Below are 17,563 nucleotides of genomic sequence, written 5' to 3' on the forward strand. Positions count from 1 at the left end.
GAGGAGCCGAGAGCTTGGGGCCCCACTCCTCAGTGCGTCCCCAGAGGACAGCACCCAATCACTCCTGTATCCCCAGCCTCTAGCCACGCTCCGAGCTCACCCAGCCCGCGACCAGTTCAAGGTAACCCCGAGCTGAGAGTTCAGTCCTCGGCTCTGTCTCTCCAGCCGGCTTCTCCGTTCTAATACCTGCGAGCTCTCCGACACTCCAACACCCCCAATCCTTCTGTGACCCTGTGGGGCCTGGGACCACGCTGGCCCAGCGTGGGCTTCTCCCTGGTTTAGCCCCGGGAGCAATGTCCCTCAGTGGAACAGACTTTTAAAAGTCCTGATTTGTGCTCCGTTGCTCCGCCACTTGCCGGGAGCCGGCCCCTCCCCCCACGGTCTATCTTCCCGTCATTTTAGATTCACGTCTCCTCCAGTCCTACCTTTCAGAAAGTGGTTGATTTTCTGTTTCTAGAGTTGCTATTCTTCTTCTCTTCGCTCTCCCGTTAGATTTGTAGGTGTTTGCAATGTTTAGATAAGCTATCGAGCTGATCTCCTGCTACCTGATGTAGTCTCAGGCTGCTACTTCTCTGCCATCTTGACTCCTCCCCCCCAGACAGAGCATTTTTGCACAGGGCGGCCTAAGACATTGGGCTGCCATCGAGATTCGTGCAGGTTGATCCTCACGGGGGCATTCTTGGCAGACCCCTAGGGCACTTCTTCTTTGTGGAGGGCAGGCAGAACACAGCGTTGTGGTTCCAGAATGAACAAACTAGTGGGCTTGTGGGCCATGAGGGTGAAGACAGAATTCTGAAAGCACAAGCGCCTGTTCAGTTCAGTGCCGAACAGATATCATTAAAAATGTGCAGCGTCTGACTTGAGATCTTCAGCACCTGAGTCAGGGCAAGTGTCAGATGTTTGCTCACGCTGGAGTTTGTGTCCATGATGCCTGAAGAATGGAGGGGTGGCCTCATGTGGCCATGGAAGTCATCCCAGTCCTGGGCTTGTGAGCTGCTCCGAACAGCAAGCTTTCCTTTTGCGGGACAGGGGGAGTAAATTTTGATGGCACCAGGGTCCCCTGTATGGAAAGACATCGTAGCAGAAGTCATCACATGGATGCCTGTTATGCCCAGTAATACTTACCCTTCCAGCCCAGGAACAAGGACATTTTGATCTGTTGGCACTGGGTCAAAGTGTGCAGGGGGCTGAGGTGAAAGGGAGCCTCATTCTGATGGGTCACAAGGCTGGCTTGTGTCCAGGGAGACCTTAGAATATGGCGGGGGTTCAGGTGCCATGCAGGATTCTCCTCCTCTGAGGGTTGGATGCAACTCCCAAGGTCCAGGTTTCATTCTTGGGATAGGAAGTGTTCTTTTCTGCGGCTCATGAATCAAGTGTTGGGCCATAAGTAAGTATTCCAGAGTTTGCATTTGGAGACAGATGCCTGCAAACCTCACCTAGGAACGGTTCCGTTGAGGTCATAGGGGTATTCCATCTTCTGACTCAGGGCCATTCACCTGAGTGTCTCCCTGGAGGGAGGTGTCTGGCATGTGTCTGAATGCACCGTTTTTCCTTGGTGGACATTGAATTTGGGGTACGCTCCAGGGCATTGCTGGTGTCTCCCAATCTGGAGGGTTTGTGCAAATGTAACGGGCAGAGTTCCCTTCGGGTGGGCAGGCAGAGTCCTGCGCTGTGGCTCTAGAGACCCATCCTAGAGGGCCTGTTGGCCAGGGCTTTGGGGACAAGTCTGCAAACACAAACTCGTGATACTGTCAGGGACGAGGTGATGGCAGCCCTATATGTAGACAGTAGGGCAGTGCCTCAGGATCCGAAATGAGGGCGATGGGGTGGCGGGAGCGCAGTCTTTTTTGTGTGGGTTATGTGTCTCGGTTGGCCACGGAATGTAGCCGTAGACTCATGGGGCCATGGGCGATTCTGCCTCTGTGAGGATTCTGCCTGGCTATAAAGGTTTAGGTGTCTTTACGGGGGTAGCGAAGAGTGCTGTTTTCCGTCTCAGGGGTCCCGCCACAGCAGGGATTACATGGTCGGCTTCTCGGTCCAGGGCACCTGGAGAACCCAACCGAGCGTGAGGATTTGGGCCTTGGGGCATGTCAGGCCCGATATGCAGGCTCCTGATCCAGCTAGTGAGGGGGCTGGTATGAAAGCGGTCTCAGGCTGAGGGTCACAATGCCTGTTTGAGCCCAAAGCAGCCTTCCTGGGTGGGCGTGGTCTCATGGAAAAGGCAGCTGGCTCCCACCCTGAGGTATAGACCCCCATCCCCACATCAATCTTTTCCCGTCATGGGGAAGGAGGAGTGGTCTTTATGCTTGAGTTTCCGCCCATAGACTGGGATTTGAGCTATGGTCTGGCCACAGACAGGTGAATACCCAGGTTGGGCAGAGATGAAAGTCTCTGGCCACGGCAGGTCACACCTGCAGGATATGGGGCCCGCTCCCTGGGGGGCTGATGGAAGGTCGGGTTTTAGGCTGTGTCAGACAGAGCATTGGTGCACAGGGCGGCCCAGGATGTTGGGGTGCCTTCGAGATCTGTGCTGGTTTATCCTCAGGTGGGGATTCTGTGCAGACCCCTAGGGCCCTTCTTCTTTATATAGGGCAGGCAGAAGACTGTGCTGTGGCTCCAGAATGAACAATCTTGAGGTGTTGCGGGCCAGGAGAGTGAGGACGGAAATCTGAACGCACAAGCGCTGGTCCAGTTCAGTGCTGAGGACATGGCATTTCCAATGTGCAGCCTCTGACTCCAGATCTCCAGTACTTGAGTCAGGGCACATGCCAGATGGTAGCTCATGCTGGAGTTTGTGTCCATGCTGGCCGAAGAATGGAGGTGTAGCCACATGAGGCCATAGAGCTTTTCCGGGCAGGAGCTTGTGGGATGCTCTGAACAGCAAGATTCCTTTTGTGGGACATGGGGAGTCCGTTTTGATGGTACCAGGTTGCCCCATATGGAAGGACATTATAGCAGAAGTCAGCTTGTGCAAATGTGATGGGCAGAGCTTCCTTTCGGTGGGCAGCAAAGTCCTGCTCTGTGGATCCAGAGGCCCCATCCTAGAGGGCCAGTTGGCCAAGGCTTTGGGGACAAAAGTCTGCAAACACAATCTCGGGATAGGGTTAGGGGCGAGGTGATTGCAGCGGCGATCTACAGACAGTGAGAGCAGCTCTGTGCAATCTTTAATGAGAGCTATGGGGACGTGGGAGTGCAGGCTTCTCTGTCTGGGTTGTGTGTCTCAGTTGGCCACAGAATGTAGTGGTAGCCTCATGGGGCCATGGGAGATTCTGCCTCTGTGAGAATTCTGCCCAGCTCCCAAGGGTTTGGTCTCTTTTGGGGGGAAGGGAAAGAGTGTCTTTTCCGCCTCAGTGGTCCCACCATAGCTAGGATTCCAGAGTCATCTTCTGGGTCCGGGCGTCTGGAGAACCCGACCGAGGGTGAGGACTGGGACCTAGTGTCATGTCACGCCCGATATGGGTACTCCTGGTCCAGCTAGCCAGGGGTGGTTTGAAAGCGTGCTCAGGCTGAAAGTCACAATGCCTGTTTGTGTCCAGGGCGGCCCTCCTGGGTGTGTGTGGTCTCATGGGCCATGCAGCTGGTCCCCACACTGAACTTTAGACCCCCATCCCCACAGCAAGCTTTTGCCATCGTGGGGAAGGAGGAGTGCTCTTCTATGTTTGAGGTTCCCCCATAGGCCGCTATTTGAGCTGTGGTCTGGGCACAGGTGCCTGAATGCCCAGGTCAGATAGAGTTGACAGTCTCTCGCCATGGCAGGTCCCACCTGCAGGGTATTTGGTCCACTACCTTCCGGGCTGATGGGAGGTCGGGGCTCAGGCTGTGTCACACAGTGCATTAGTGGACAGGGAGGCGTAGGATATTGGGGTGCCATTGAGGTCCGTGCAGGTTGATCCTCGTGTCGGGATGCTGGGTAGAACCCTAATGTAGGGGCCTGGTTGGGTGGAGGGCGCCCTTTTGTTGTTGGCTTGGATTGACCCTGTCCCTCCTGGAGGAACTTGCTTGCAGACCCCAGATGTAGGGACGGGCCAGCTGGATGGAGACGTCCAATCAGTTGGGTGCACACATATTTACTATGGTAAATTGGAATTCTATTCACTGCCCATACTGCTGACTGAGCGTGACTGTGCAGCTTTCTCTGTGTGCTGCAGTCTAATTGGCCACCTGTGAGTGGGCCGGGCTCCGCCATCCCTATGAAGGTCAGTCTGTGAGGTAGTGTGGGGCCGGTTTTGTTTTTTTTTTGTTTTTGTTTTTGTTTGTGTGTGTGTGTGTGTGTGTGTGTGTGTGTGTGTTCGTCGGTTCTTCAGGAGCAGCATTTCTTGGTTTGTTGGGAGCAGCATTTTTCAGTTTGTTGGGACCAGCGTTCATTGGTACACCGGGCAGCGGCCTCGCCAGCCAGGGAGCATCCTCGCCAGCCTGGCAGCAGCCTCGCCAGCCAGGAAGCGGCCTCACCACCCCAACAGTGGCCTTGTCAGCTGGGGAGCAGCACTTCCAGAGCATCATAAGCGTTGCTGGGCAGCGGCCTCACCAGCCGGGGAGCAGCCTCGCCAACTGGGGAGCGGCCTCGCCAGCTGGGGAGTGGCCTTGCCAGCCGGGGAGCGGCCTCGCTGGCCAGCAGCGCTGCCGGAGCATCATCATCAGGAAGCAGCCTCGTGGGGGAGCGGTGCCACCAGGCGTGCCATCGTCGGTCTCATTCCTAACAGTAGAAGACTGCTCTCTGCTCTCTCTTCACCTGGAAGCCATCCTTGTAGTCCTGCATCACCAGGGTGCTCCAGGGTGGCCTACTAACCCTCAGAGAGGAACCAGTACCCCTGAAGAGCATCTCTGTGACCTTGTCCATTCGTGACTTTGTGCCTCGTGTGTCTGCTACCTTAAACTCTAAGAATGAGGAGGAAGTTCCTTTGGAGACCTTCTTTGTGTTCCCCATGGATGATGACTCAGCTGTCTACAGCTTTGAGGCCAAGTTGGATGGGGAGAAAATTAATGCAGAATTAAAGGAGAAAACAAAGGCCCACAGCATCTATGAGAGTGCCATTAGCAACCGCCGCCAAGCTTTCCTACTGGAGGAGGACAAGTACTCCAAGGACGTCTTCTGTTACAGTGTGGGGAACCTGAACCCAGGGTCGAATGTAGCAATCACCCTGAAGTGTGGGCAGGATCTCCCCTTGGAAAGAGATAGAGCCCTGCGCTACATGCTCCCAGCTGTCTTGAATCCTCAGTACCATGGCTCTGGATCATTTGAGGACAGTTGCCTTGATATGAAGACTCCTGTCGTTCCTTTGGAGGACCTGCCCTATACACTCAGCATGGTTGCCACCGTCAGTTCCCAGCATGACATTGAGAGGACCCAGTCCAACTGCCCCTTCAGTCCTACCAAGTACCTTGGAGAAGATAAGACTTCTACCCAGGTTTCCTTGGCTGATGGACACAAATTTGATCGAGATGTGGAACTCCTGATTTACTACAGTGAGGTGCATACCCCCACTATAGCTGTGGAGATGGGGCAACCTGGAGACAACTCAGATGGTTTCATGAAAGATCCATCTGCGATGGTGTATTTCTGCCAAAATATCCCAGAATCTCAGTCACCTGTCATCTCTGGAGAATTCATCTTCCTCATGGACCACTCAGGAAGTATGCAGTCCCCCATAAGTAAACAGGATAAGTGTCAGCTACGCATAGTGGAAGCCAAGAAACACTGATTTTGCTGCCGAAGGGTTTGCCTATGGGCTGTTACTTCAATATCTATGGATTCGGAAGTTCCTATGAGGCATTCTTTCCGAACAGTGTGAAATACACTCAGCAGACCATGGAGGAGGCACTGAGGAGAGGTAAGCTTATGCAGGCTAACCTGGGGGGCCCTGGGGTAGCAGCCGTTGTTAGGTAGCGGGAATCGTGGGGTAGCGGGAATCATCGGGTTGGGGAAATCGTCAGGTAGTTGGACTCTTTGAGTAGCGGGAATTGTCAGGTAGGGGATATCGTCGGGTAAGGGAAGTAATCGGGGTTCCTGTCCTGGGCGTTGTCACCTCTTTGTAAGAGACGGCCCTGACTGGTTGGTCTGATTTTTGATGCATGGGGTGAAATAAAGCTTTGCTTGATCTTCACTTTGTGTCAGTCTCGTTCCTTTGATCATGGAACTTAATACCCTAGGGTCCTTCATCTTTCTGGAAGGCAGGCAGAAGGCTGCGTTGTGGCTCCAGCATTCCCAATCTGGAGGGCTTGCACACCAGGAGGGTGAGAACCGATGTCAGATCACAGAAGCGCCGGTTCATGTCCGTGCCGAGCACATGGCCGTTCCAATGTGCAGCGTCTGAATTGAGATCTTCAACACCTGAGTCAGGGCGAGTGTCAGATGGTCGCACAAGCTGGAGTTTGTGTCTATGATGGACAGTGAATAGAGAGGTGGCCTCATGAGGCCATGAAGGTTTTCTCAGGCTGGGGCTTGTAAGCTGCTCTGAACAGCAGGCTTTCCTTCTGCAGGACAGGGGGAGTCCATTGTGATGGCTCCAGGTTTCCCCCATATGGAAAGACATAGCAGAGATCACCACATATATGTCTGGAAAACCCAGCTCCAGGTTTCCCCATATGGAAAGACATAGCAGAGATCACCACATATACGTCTGGAAAACCCAGCTCAGCTCATCCTTTCAGCCCAGGAACAAAGCCGATTCGATCTGGTCACTCGGGGCAAGGGCCAGGGGCTGAGTTTACAGGGAACCTCATGCTGACGGGTCACTATGATTGCTTGTGTCCAGGGAGACTGTAGAATGTGGCGGGGTCTCAGTCGCCATGCAGGATTCTCCTCCCCTGAGGGCTGGACGCAGCTCCCAAGAGCCAGGTTGCCTTCTGGGGACAGGAGGTGTTCTGTTTTGTGGCTCAGGGTCCTAACGTTGGAGCATAGGTAGGAATTCCAGAACCGGCCTCTGGAGGCAGATGCATGCAAGGCTAACCTAGGGTTCCGTTGAAGTCCTAGGGTCTTGTCACGTTCCATCTTCTGAGTCAGGGCCATTGATGTGGGTGACTGCCTGGAGGTAGGTGTCTGGCATGTGTCAGACTGCTCATTTCTGTCCAGAGCGGCTAACGAATGTGGGGTGGGCTCAGGGGCTGGTGTCTCCCAGTCTATAAGGTTTGTGCAACTATGACGGCCAGAATATCCTTCGAGATGACAGGCAGAGTCCTGTGCTGTGGCTCTATATGCCCCATTGGAGGGCCTGTCAGCCAGGGCCTGGGGACAAAAGTCTGGATACAAACTCGTGTTGGGGTGAGGGGGAAGGTGATGGCAGGCCCGAGCTGGAGACCATGAGGGCAGTGAATTGGGATCTGAAATTAGGGCGATGGGGAGACGGGAGCGCAAGCTTTTCAGTATGGGTTGTGTGTCTTGGTTGGTAATGGAATGGAGGGGTCTTATTTGTCCATGGGAGATTCTGTCTTGTGGGGATTTTGCACAGCTCCCAAGGTTTTGGTGAATTTCTGGATGAAAGGAAGAGAGCTGTTTCCCATCTCAGGGGCCCGCCATAGTAGGGATTCCAGAGTCGGCTTCTGGGTCCGGGCGCCTGGACAACCCGACCGAGGGTGAGGATTTGGGTCTAGGGGCATGGCAGGCCCAAAATGCGGGCTCCTGGTCCAGCTACGAGGGGGCTTTTATGAAAGCGTGCTCAGGCTGATGGTCACAATGCCTGTTTGTGGCCAGGGCTACCCTCATGGGTGGTCGTGGTCTCCTGGCTATGGAGCTGGCTCCCACTCTGAGTGTTTGACCCCATCCGCACAGCAAGCTTTTACTGCCGTGGGGAAGGGGAAGTGCTCTTTTGTGCTTGAGGATCCCCCATTGGCCGGAATTTGAGCTATGGTCTGGGCACAGATGCCTGAACACCCAGGCTGGGAAGAGATGACAGCCTCAGGCCTGTTCCCGTCCCATCTGCAGGGCGTGGCGCCCACTATCTGGGGGGCTGATGGGAGGTCAGGGCTCATGCTCTGTCAGACAGAGCATTAGTGCACAGTGTGGCCTGGATATTGGGGTTCCGTCTAGGACCGTGCAGGATGATGCTCACTTGGGGATCCTGGGCAGACCCATAGGGTCCTCCTTCTATTTCGAGGGCAGGGAGAAGGCTGCACTGGGGCTCCAGACTTCCCAATCTCGAGGGCTTCCTGTGCAACTGTGACGGGCATAATTTCCTTTGGATGGGCAGGCAGTGTCCTGTGCTGTGCTCCAGAGTTTCCATCCTGGAGGGCCTGTCGGCCAGGGCTTTGGAAACAAAATTCTGCAAACACAAACTCGTGATAGGGTTAGGGTTGAGGTGATGGCATGTCCGATCTACGGACCATGAGGGCAGTTCCACGGGATCTGAAATTATTTGGGAGGCGGGAGTGCAGGCTTTTCTGTCTGGGTTGTGTGTCTCTGTTGGCCACAGAATGGAGCAGTAGCCTCATGGGGCCATGGGAGATTCTGCCCCTGTGAGGATTCTGCCCAGCTCCCAAGGGTCTGGTGTCTTTCAGGGGAAAGGGAGGAGTGCTGTTTTCCGTCTCAGGGGTTCCTCCATAGCAGGGATTCCAGAGTTGGCTTCTGGGTCTGTGTACCTGGAGAAGCAGACCGAGGGTGAGGATTTGGGCCTAGGGGAATGTCAGGCCCGATATGCGGGCTCCTGGTCCAGCTAGCGAGGGGGCTGGTTTGAAAGCGAGCTCAGGCTCTGGGTTACAATGCCTGTTTGTGACCAAGGCGGCCCTCCCGGTTGGGCTTGGTCTCACGGATCTCGTGATCCTCACGGAGGGATTCTGGACAGACCCATAGGGCCCTTCTTCTTTCTGGAGGGCAGGCAGAAGCCTGCGTTAGGCTTCTGAATGAAAAATGTGAAGAACTTGCAGCCCAGGAGGGTGAGGATGGAATTCTGAATGCACAAGTGCCGGTTCAGTTCAGTGCCAAGCATATGGCATTTCCTTTGGGCAGCATCCGACTCGAGATCTCCAGCACCTGAGTCAGGGCACATGTCAGATGGTCGCTCAGGCTGGAGTTTGTGTCTATGATGGCCGACGAATGGAGGGGTGGCCTCATCAGACCATGGAGTTTTTCCAGTGCTGGGGCTTGTGAGCTGCTCCGAACAGCAAGCTTTACTTCTTCTGGACAGGGGGAGTACGTGAGGATGGCACCAGGAAACCCCTTATAGAAAGACATCGCAGCAGTAGGCACCGCCTGGATGCATGGAAAGTCCAGTTCCACTTACCCTTCCAGCCCAGGAACATGGCCGTTTCGGTCTGGTGGCTCCGGACCAAATGCCCTAGGGGGCTGAGGTAAAAGGGAGCCTCATTCTGATGAGTCACAATGCTGGCTTTTGTCCAGGGAGACCTTATAATGTGGCGCCGGCTCAGGCGCCATGCAGGATTCTCCGCCCCTGTGGGTTGGACGCAGCTCCCAGGAGCCAGGTTGCCTTCTGGGGCCAGGAGGTGTTCTGTTTTGTGGCTCTTGGATCAATGTGGACCATACGTAATTATTCCAGAGTTTGCCTCTGGAGGCAGATGCTGGCAAACCTAAGCTAGGTTTCCGTTGAGGTACTAGGGTATGTCAGGTTCAATCGTCTCACTCAGGGCCATTGACCTGGCTGTCTGCCTCTAGGTAGGTGTCTGGCCTGTGTCTGAATGCACATTTTTCCAAGGAGGCCAAGAATTTGTTGTGGCTCAGGGGCAGTGCAGGTTTCTCCCAATATGGAGGGTTTGTGCAAATATAACGGGCAGAGCTTACTTTGGGTGGGCAGGCAGCGTCCTGCGCTTTGGCTCCAGAGGCCCCATCCTGGAGGTCCTGTCGCTCAAGGCTATGGGGACAAAAGTTTGCAAACATAAACTTGGGTTAGGTTTAGGGGTGAGGTGATGGCAGGGCTGATCTGCAGACCATGAGGTCAGTGCCTCGGGATCTGATTAGGGTGATGGGAGTTGGGAATGCATGCTTTCCTGTCTGGGTTGTATGTCTCAGTTGGACACGGAATGGAGGAGTGGCCTCATGGGTCCATGGGAGATTCTGCCTCTCTTGGGATTCTGCCCAGCTCCCAAGGGTTTGGTGTCTTTCGTGGGGAAAGGAAGAGTGATGCTTTCCGTGTCAGGGGTTGGGCCATAGCAGGGATTCCAGAGTCGGCTTCTGAGTCCAGACGCCTGGAGCACCCGACTGAGGGTGAGGATTTGGGTAATGGACATGGCAGGCCTGATATGCGGTCTCCTAATCCAGCTAGCAAGGGGGCTTGTTTACATGCGGGTCAGTCTGAGGGTCACAATGCCTGTTTTTGCACAGGGTGGCCATCCTGTGTGGGCCTGGTCTAAAGGACCAAGCAGCTGACTCCCTCTCTGAGGGTTTGACCCCCATCCCTACAGCAAGCTTTTCCTGCTGCAGGGATGGGGTAGTGCTCTGTTGTGCTTGAGGTTTCCTCATTGGCTGTGATTTGAGCTAAGGTCTGAGCACAGATGCCTGAATACACCGGTTGGGTAGATATGAAAGCCTCGGGCCATATCCGGTCACACCTGCAAGATATGGAGCACGCTACATGGGGGATGATATTAATTCGGGGCTCTGGCTGTGTCAGACCGAGCATTAGTGCTCAGGGAGGCCTAGCATATTAGTGTGCCGTCGAGGGCCGTGCAGGTGGGGATTCTGTGCAAACCCATAGGTTCCTTCTATCTCGATGGCAGGCAGAAGGCTGCGTTGTGGCTCCAGAATTCCCTATCTGGAGTGCTTGCAGGCCAGAAGGGAGAGGACGGAAGCCAGAATACACAAGCACCGGTTCAGTTCAGTTCCAAGTTCATGGCAGTTCCAGTGTTCATCATCTGACTCGAGATCTGCAGTAGCTGAGTCTCGGCGAGTGTAAGATGGTAGCTCACGCTGGAGTTTTTGTCCATCATGACCGAAGAATGGAGGGGTGGCCTCAGGAGGCCATGAGGTTTTCCCAGGGTGGAGCTTATGAGCTGCTCCGAGCAGCAACATTTCCTTCTTCGGGATAGGAGGAGTACGTTCTGATGGCTCCTGGCTCCCACATATGGAAAGACTTGGTTGCAGAGCTTACCACATAGATGCCTGGAAAGCCCAGCTCAGCTTACGCTTGCAGCCCATTTTCATTTCTCTTTTTATAGCAAGGTGAATTGGGAGAGAAACCGATAAAACCACGTGAATTTATGAGCAGGCAATCAGCACTCTTTCTTTGTCCTTCCCAGGGATTCCTACCTAAAGCCATAGGACTCATAGCTCATGAGAGAGGGATTGCTGATTCAGTGAAGTGAGCTTCTGTGATGTCACAAAGATAGGAGCTCCTAGCAACCACCCCTCCCCAAACCATATCTAATCATTCCACATGGCTTTAGTAGTCATGGGTCAGCCAGGATGTTCCAAAGTCGTCCCAAACCATTGGTACCGCCTGGGTATTTCACCAAGGCAGTTGTCAAAGTGAGTCGGTGTCACCTTTTCCAGGACCGAGTGTATAGTCTTTGACCGGGACTGTCACCACCAGCCCTCTGCACTCCTGAGAAGGACAAGGATCCACAATTCCATCTTATCCCCGAAATGTCAAGAAATGGTCAGGACTACAACCAAGCCTCAGGCGAGGAATTCCATGCTCCGCACATGTGCATGGTTCTCCGAACCAATCAGTAATCTTCTGACCAAGAAAAGGGCCACCCGACGAAAGTTCACAGTAAACACCGGAAACCATGCAAAAGACATGTCTGGAGTCTTCAAAGCGAGAAAAGAAATTCCTCTAGCATCTCCAGAAACCATGCCAAGTAGGTTTCCCCATCAGCCATTCTGACCAAGCACCAAAGGCAGACCCTACACACTAAAACCTTAGGCCCAGGACAGACTCATCAGTTTGGAGTCAACAGGAGCCAACACGGAGCAATTTGCAGGAGAACCATTGCCCTTGTGAAGCCAGCGGAAAGGCTTTTGTGCCAGTTTCCGGAAGACAACGTGTATCTACAGAAGGACACAGTGAAGAGGATTCAACGGCCTGAGATCCCTGAGCATTCCCGCAGGGTGGTGCAGCTTCCCTCTGTGGAACTAAATGGAGATGTTGCAGCACAAGCCTGCCTTAAACCTCCCATTTTCATCTGCAATGGTTTTCACGGGAAAATCATACAGTGCCTGCTATGGATGACGGGCATATTCTAAAGGATCCAGGTGAGGACGAACAATGGGAAAACAATGGGCCATTCCAACGGGACAGAGAGTGGATGCTCCATGTTGGTGGGGAGATGCAGGAAGACGAAGAAGAGGAGAACAAACAAGGGAGCTCAGAGCCAAAGTCTGGCATTGTAGGATGGTGGGAGGTGCTTTGGACCTGGCTGCGTTAGGGACATAGGTCCAAATTGAATAAACGATCCTCTGGCCCCAGTCAATCCTTATCTACTGTTTCTTTGTTGTTGTTTTTTCTCAAGGATGTGCTTGCATGTATGTGACAGAGAGACACAGAGTTCTTAATCAGTGAGGGAGCTGGAGAGGGAGATGCTGACTTCTCTGAGTGGGGAGCCTGAGTTGGCAGACATTCCAATGAGTCTGGGAAAAAGAGCAGAGCCGAAGGCTGCTTCTGAACTGATGGAGACACCCCTGGATGCAATCTTTGTCTTCTTAATACATCATTGTTCTAGACAGGAAATCTTGCTCTGTCATTGTTAAGACATGCAGGGGATAGGGTTTTGGCTTGGGCTGATTTGGCTTCCTCTATACAACGTGCTTCTAGAGCTGGCATAGCCGGTCACCTTGAAGTAAGTCACATGGCTTTAGAAACTCTCTTCTCCCAAGCATGTTTGGACGAAGAGAATTCCTTCATTTGTAGCTTTTGAAGGGTCAATGACACTATGTCTTGTGTTGTTCTGCTAGTGTGGATGGTGTTGGGAGACCTCTGTGCTTCGGGATCTGGATCTCTGTGTCTGGCCCCAGAAGATGGATGTTTGCAGCTCTGTTTTCTCAAAGAAAGGTCGGGCCCAATATTTTCTCTCTCTTCTAGGTCTCCTACAATAAGCACCCATAGACATTCATTGCATTCAAGGATTTCCCTAAGTCCACTGTCACGTTCCAACATTCTTCGTTCTCTCCTTTGCTTTGCTTCATTTTTTCCCAGATCTTGTCTTCCAGGTACCTTATTGGATCCTCTGCTTCTACCAGCTTCCTGAATGTTGCATGCAGTCAGCTAACAAATATTTTCATAAGGGCTTCTTTATTTTATTTTATTTTTTTAATCACATTTATCTCTGTGGTTCTAGACTCCCTGATTCCTTCTAAGTTTTTCTGATCCAGAGTGAGTATACTGGCTGCTGCTTAAATCCTCCACCTGGCATGTGACATGTACAGGTTTCACTTTGGTTGCATGGACATGACTATTTCTTGCTCTCTTGCCTCAGCATCAATGGATTCTTCCGTCATTGCCCTAGGGCAGGTCTCTGTATTCTTCTCTGTATCCGAAAAGCTCCTTCAGTTTTCTACCCTGAGGTTAATTTCTTTAAGATGAAGATCACTTGAAGTGCCACTGGAGGAACCTTGATGGAGACTCCGGTGTATGTGGCATGCCCCCTTGGTTGTGTTGTGGCTGCCCACTCTTCTGGGCCAGTTCTCTGCAGAGGCTCTCGTTGCCTGGCATTTGGAATGTTTGGTGTCTGGACCAAACGTGGTGAGGTTTAGCTTGGTGGGCTCTGGTGTGCCTGTGAAAGGAGACTTTCAAACCACTCAACCTTACTAAAGCCTGCTGAATGCTGTGGTCAGGAGAGAGGATGTGGCCAGGGCTTTCTTCTAGTCCCCAATGGAGGGTCTGTTCTCCTTGTACTAAGCAACGTGGCCTGAGAAAGGTAGTCCCAACAGTTTTCCAGGGTTGTGACTACGGGATTGCAGGTTAGGCAGCTAATGTCCATACCATCCTCTCTGTGGTCACTAGCTCGGGCCTTATACTGATGGTGGTAGAACCCCAGGATTCTTTTGCCCCCATCGAGCCATCTCCATGAACAGGGCCTATCACGGATGCACAGCAGGAAACAATAATCATACCACTGTGTCTACAGGTATTGCTTCTGATCATGGTTTCCAGGCTGTCTGCACCCGGTTGCATGCTGGTGTGCTCTGAGGAGAATCACAGTGTTCTCTGGAGCCTATGTCTGCCAAGCATGCTGATCTGAGATACCCGGGCCTCCAGACCCTTTGGTTGCAAGTACTCATGCCATTCAGTCCCTCTCCATTTCTCCGCCAACAGCTATGGGTCAGCATCCAACTTGTGAGTTCCCAGTGTGCTCCTCTCTCCGGGGCCTTAGTCTTTGGCCATGGCTCCCTGCCCTCTGAAGCACCAACCGTCCACTTCTCCCCTAAGACATGTCGACACCCTTCTCCCATACTCTCTGTGACTTCTTCTCTCTTTTGCTGTGGAGTTTGATATCTAGGCTTCAGATTTATTGACGCCTGGTTCCATTGATGTGGTCATCTTCCTGTTGTGCTGATGGCTGAATTCAAGCCTGGAGCTGCCAGACATTTCTGCGATCTCTCTGTCCTCCCAATGCACCACAGACTCTTACCCAGCAGTAAGGAAGAAGGAATCTTGAAACTTACCACATGTGGCAGAAAGGTGGAGAGCATTGGGCTGCATCCCATCTGTCAGTCACAGAAAGACAAATAACATATGATATCACTCAATCATGAAAGTAAAGGAACATGTGAAAAAGCAAGAAAAAATGGACACAGGATGAGACTCTAACCGGGCACACAAAATTTGGTGTTTGTTCCAAGGCAGGTAAGTGAGAGTCTGTTTCTAAGAGGATTAAATGGGACATTCATTGCAGGAAATTTGGCTGAAAGAGATGGAACATGAGTTTCCAATAAGTTTGAAGTTGAGTTATGATACAAGAAAGAGCAGCATCATATCTCTTAAAATATCATTCTAAGCGTTTTGTGAAACACACTCACCCTATTACCCATCCACACACACAACACACTTAAAAGACTCCCACAGAAGTTAGGAAGCAAGTGAGGAGTAGCACTCATGGAAACAAACCACAGAGAAAATACCACAAGGGAAAGAAAGTATCAAAGTCAGAAACCGACAAAACTGGAAAAGATAACTTCTTACCTATCAAGAATTAATTAAAGCATTCAGGACTAAATGCTCTAAACAACCTAACTTTTAAGATGCCTATACCCAAGTATGCCCGCAAAACCAATAACTGAGAGAAAAGGATAAATTCCAAGACACATACCTACTACCGAGTCTAGGTCATGAACATACACATTTGACGTCTCAGGTAATGATGAAAGTGTTTGAAGCCTTCCTCAAACACCTCCCAACACACAAAAAGCCAGGGTCAAATCGAATTCCTGGTCCACACTCAAAGACATTTAATAAAAATAATGTGAGTTCTTCTCATCTATTCCAAAATGTAGGAAGACAGAAGATTCTAATTTGCAATGTCCAAAGACCCAATTCAGATAAGGACCTTTTAGGAAACCAATTGCATACCATTTTAATCATTGCGATAATAAAGCTATACTTCATTTCTTTCCTCTTTCTTTCTTCATCTACATATGAAACGGCCTGTTTTTCTCTCTTTTCAATACTTTTTCTTAATTCGGGAAGATGTCCTTTCATCCCTCATCCTTTCGTGAGATAGTATTCCCTGATTCTTCAGTTGCATATACACCACCGAGTGCTCATCAACATCATATGCCACACCACCTGCATACCATTAACCAGTTCCCTCATTCCTGGAACGTCTCATCCTTCTGTAACCCTCAGCTTGATTCCCAGAGTCCTGAGCCTCTCCTGGATTGTCTCCCTGTCTGACTTCTCTCTTTCCATTTTCCCCTGCTTCTACTAATGCCCATGGTATTCCTCATGGGCCACATATGAGTAAAGCTGTCTGATATTTCCCTTGGACTGCTTCCGTTTTCATTGCATAGAACCCAGCCCTGTGTCACTCATGTCAAGGCGAGTATCGGAGTTACATCCCACTAGATGTTGGAGGTATTATCTGTCGCCTGGTTGGACCACCTTCTTTATCCATTAGCCTATTGAAGGGCATCTCGGCTCCTTCCACAGTTCTGCTAGAGTGGGCATGGCAGGCCAATGATTTAGGCAGTTTCTAGTCCTCTGAATTAAGAGAGTTGGTCAACATATGTCTCCCCATGACCTCGGCATGTAACGCTAACTGATGATGACAAGGTGTGCTGTCCAGGGCTCTTCTTTCAGTGGTAGCAATCATGCTGAATATCACTCTCCTTGAAGCCTTTGCAAAGGTGTTTCAGATAAAGTCAGGTAGACAGAGCCTTATCCCTTAGGACTGGTGTTTCAGAATACTAGGAGACAAGGACTTGGAAAGCACAATGCACCCATGAACTTGCACTTTTCCTTGAAATGTGACTTTCCTTCCCTTATTCCTTCCCTTGTCTTCCAAGCTGAATGCACCAAGGGCAGACCATTCTCCCTAGAACAAATTGGGAAAAGAAACTAAGAAAGGACATATCACCCATAGGATGTCAAACATCCCAGAGAGCTCATGATACCCAAGAGGTCTTCCTTTTGATTGAGATCTCTAGACATTGCAGTGGAAATAGGAACACCTTGCTCTCTCTAGAGAAATGTTGGACGAAAGGATGGTATACCGAATGTCATTTACTTTTCTCTTTGTATAGAAAGGTGAAGTGGGAAAGAAACCGCAAAGATCAACTATTTTCATGAGCAGGCAAACAGGGCTCTTATTTGGTCCTTCCTAGGGCTTCCTACCTAAAGCCATAGGACTCATAGCTCATGAGAGAGGGATAGCTGCTTCAGTGAAGTCAGCTTCTGTGACATCACAAAGTTTTGAGCTCCCAGCAACCACTCCTCCCCAAACCATGTGTAATCACTCCTCATGGCTTTAGTTGTCGTGGTTCAGCCGGGAGGTTCCAACGACCTCCCAAACCATTGGAGCCGCCTGAGTATTTCACCAAGACAGTTTGTGAAGCGAGTCAATGTCACCTTCTCCATGGCCAAATTAATAGTCTTTGGCTGGGACTCTCACCACCAGCCCTCTGCACTCCTGAGAAGGGCAAGGATCCACAATTCCATTTTACCCACAAAAGATCAAGAAAGTGTCTGGTCTACAACCAAGCCTGAGGTGAGGAACTCCATACTTCGTGCAGGTGCATGGTTCTCTGACCCAATCAGGACTCTTCTGACCAGGAAACGGGCCACCAGAGGAAAGCTCACAGTGAACACTCGCAACATGCCAAAGACATGTCTGGAGTCTTCAACAGCAAGGACACGAGTTCCTCTAGCATCTCCAGAAACCGTGCCAAGAAGTCCTCCCCATCTTCCAAGCAGACCAAACACCAAAGGCAGACCCTACACCCTGGAACCTTAAACCCAGGACGGACTCATCGGTTTGGAGCCAACAGGAGCAAGCACGGAGCCTGGTGGCAGGGTCCCATTGCCCATGTGAAGCCATTGGAAAGGATTTGTGCATTTCCAGAAGACAATGTGAATCTACAAAAGGACACAGTGAAGAGGATTCAACGGCCTATGATCCCTGAGCTTCCCGCAGGGTGGTGCAGCTTCCTTCTGTGGAAGTAAATGGAGTTGTTGCAGCACAA

The 17,563-nt window shown here is 51.6% G+C and overlaps 1 pseudogene; it reads left to right on the forward strand.

Annotated features, from left to right (window-relative positions):
* Window positions 1-5,884, forward strand: part of LOC123954362 — a 36,998-nt pseudogene extending 31,114 nt beyond the window's left edge.
* Window positions 5,885-17,563: the final 11,679 nt, after the last annotated feature.

The sequence above is a fragment of the Meles meles genome, chromosome 12 (genome assembly GCF_922984935.1).
Source record: "Meles meles chromosome 12, mMelMel3.1 paternal haplotype, whole genome shotgun sequence".
Taxonomy (NCBI): domain Eukaryota; kingdom Metazoa; phylum Chordata; class Mammalia; order Carnivora; family Mustelidae; genus Meles; species Meles meles.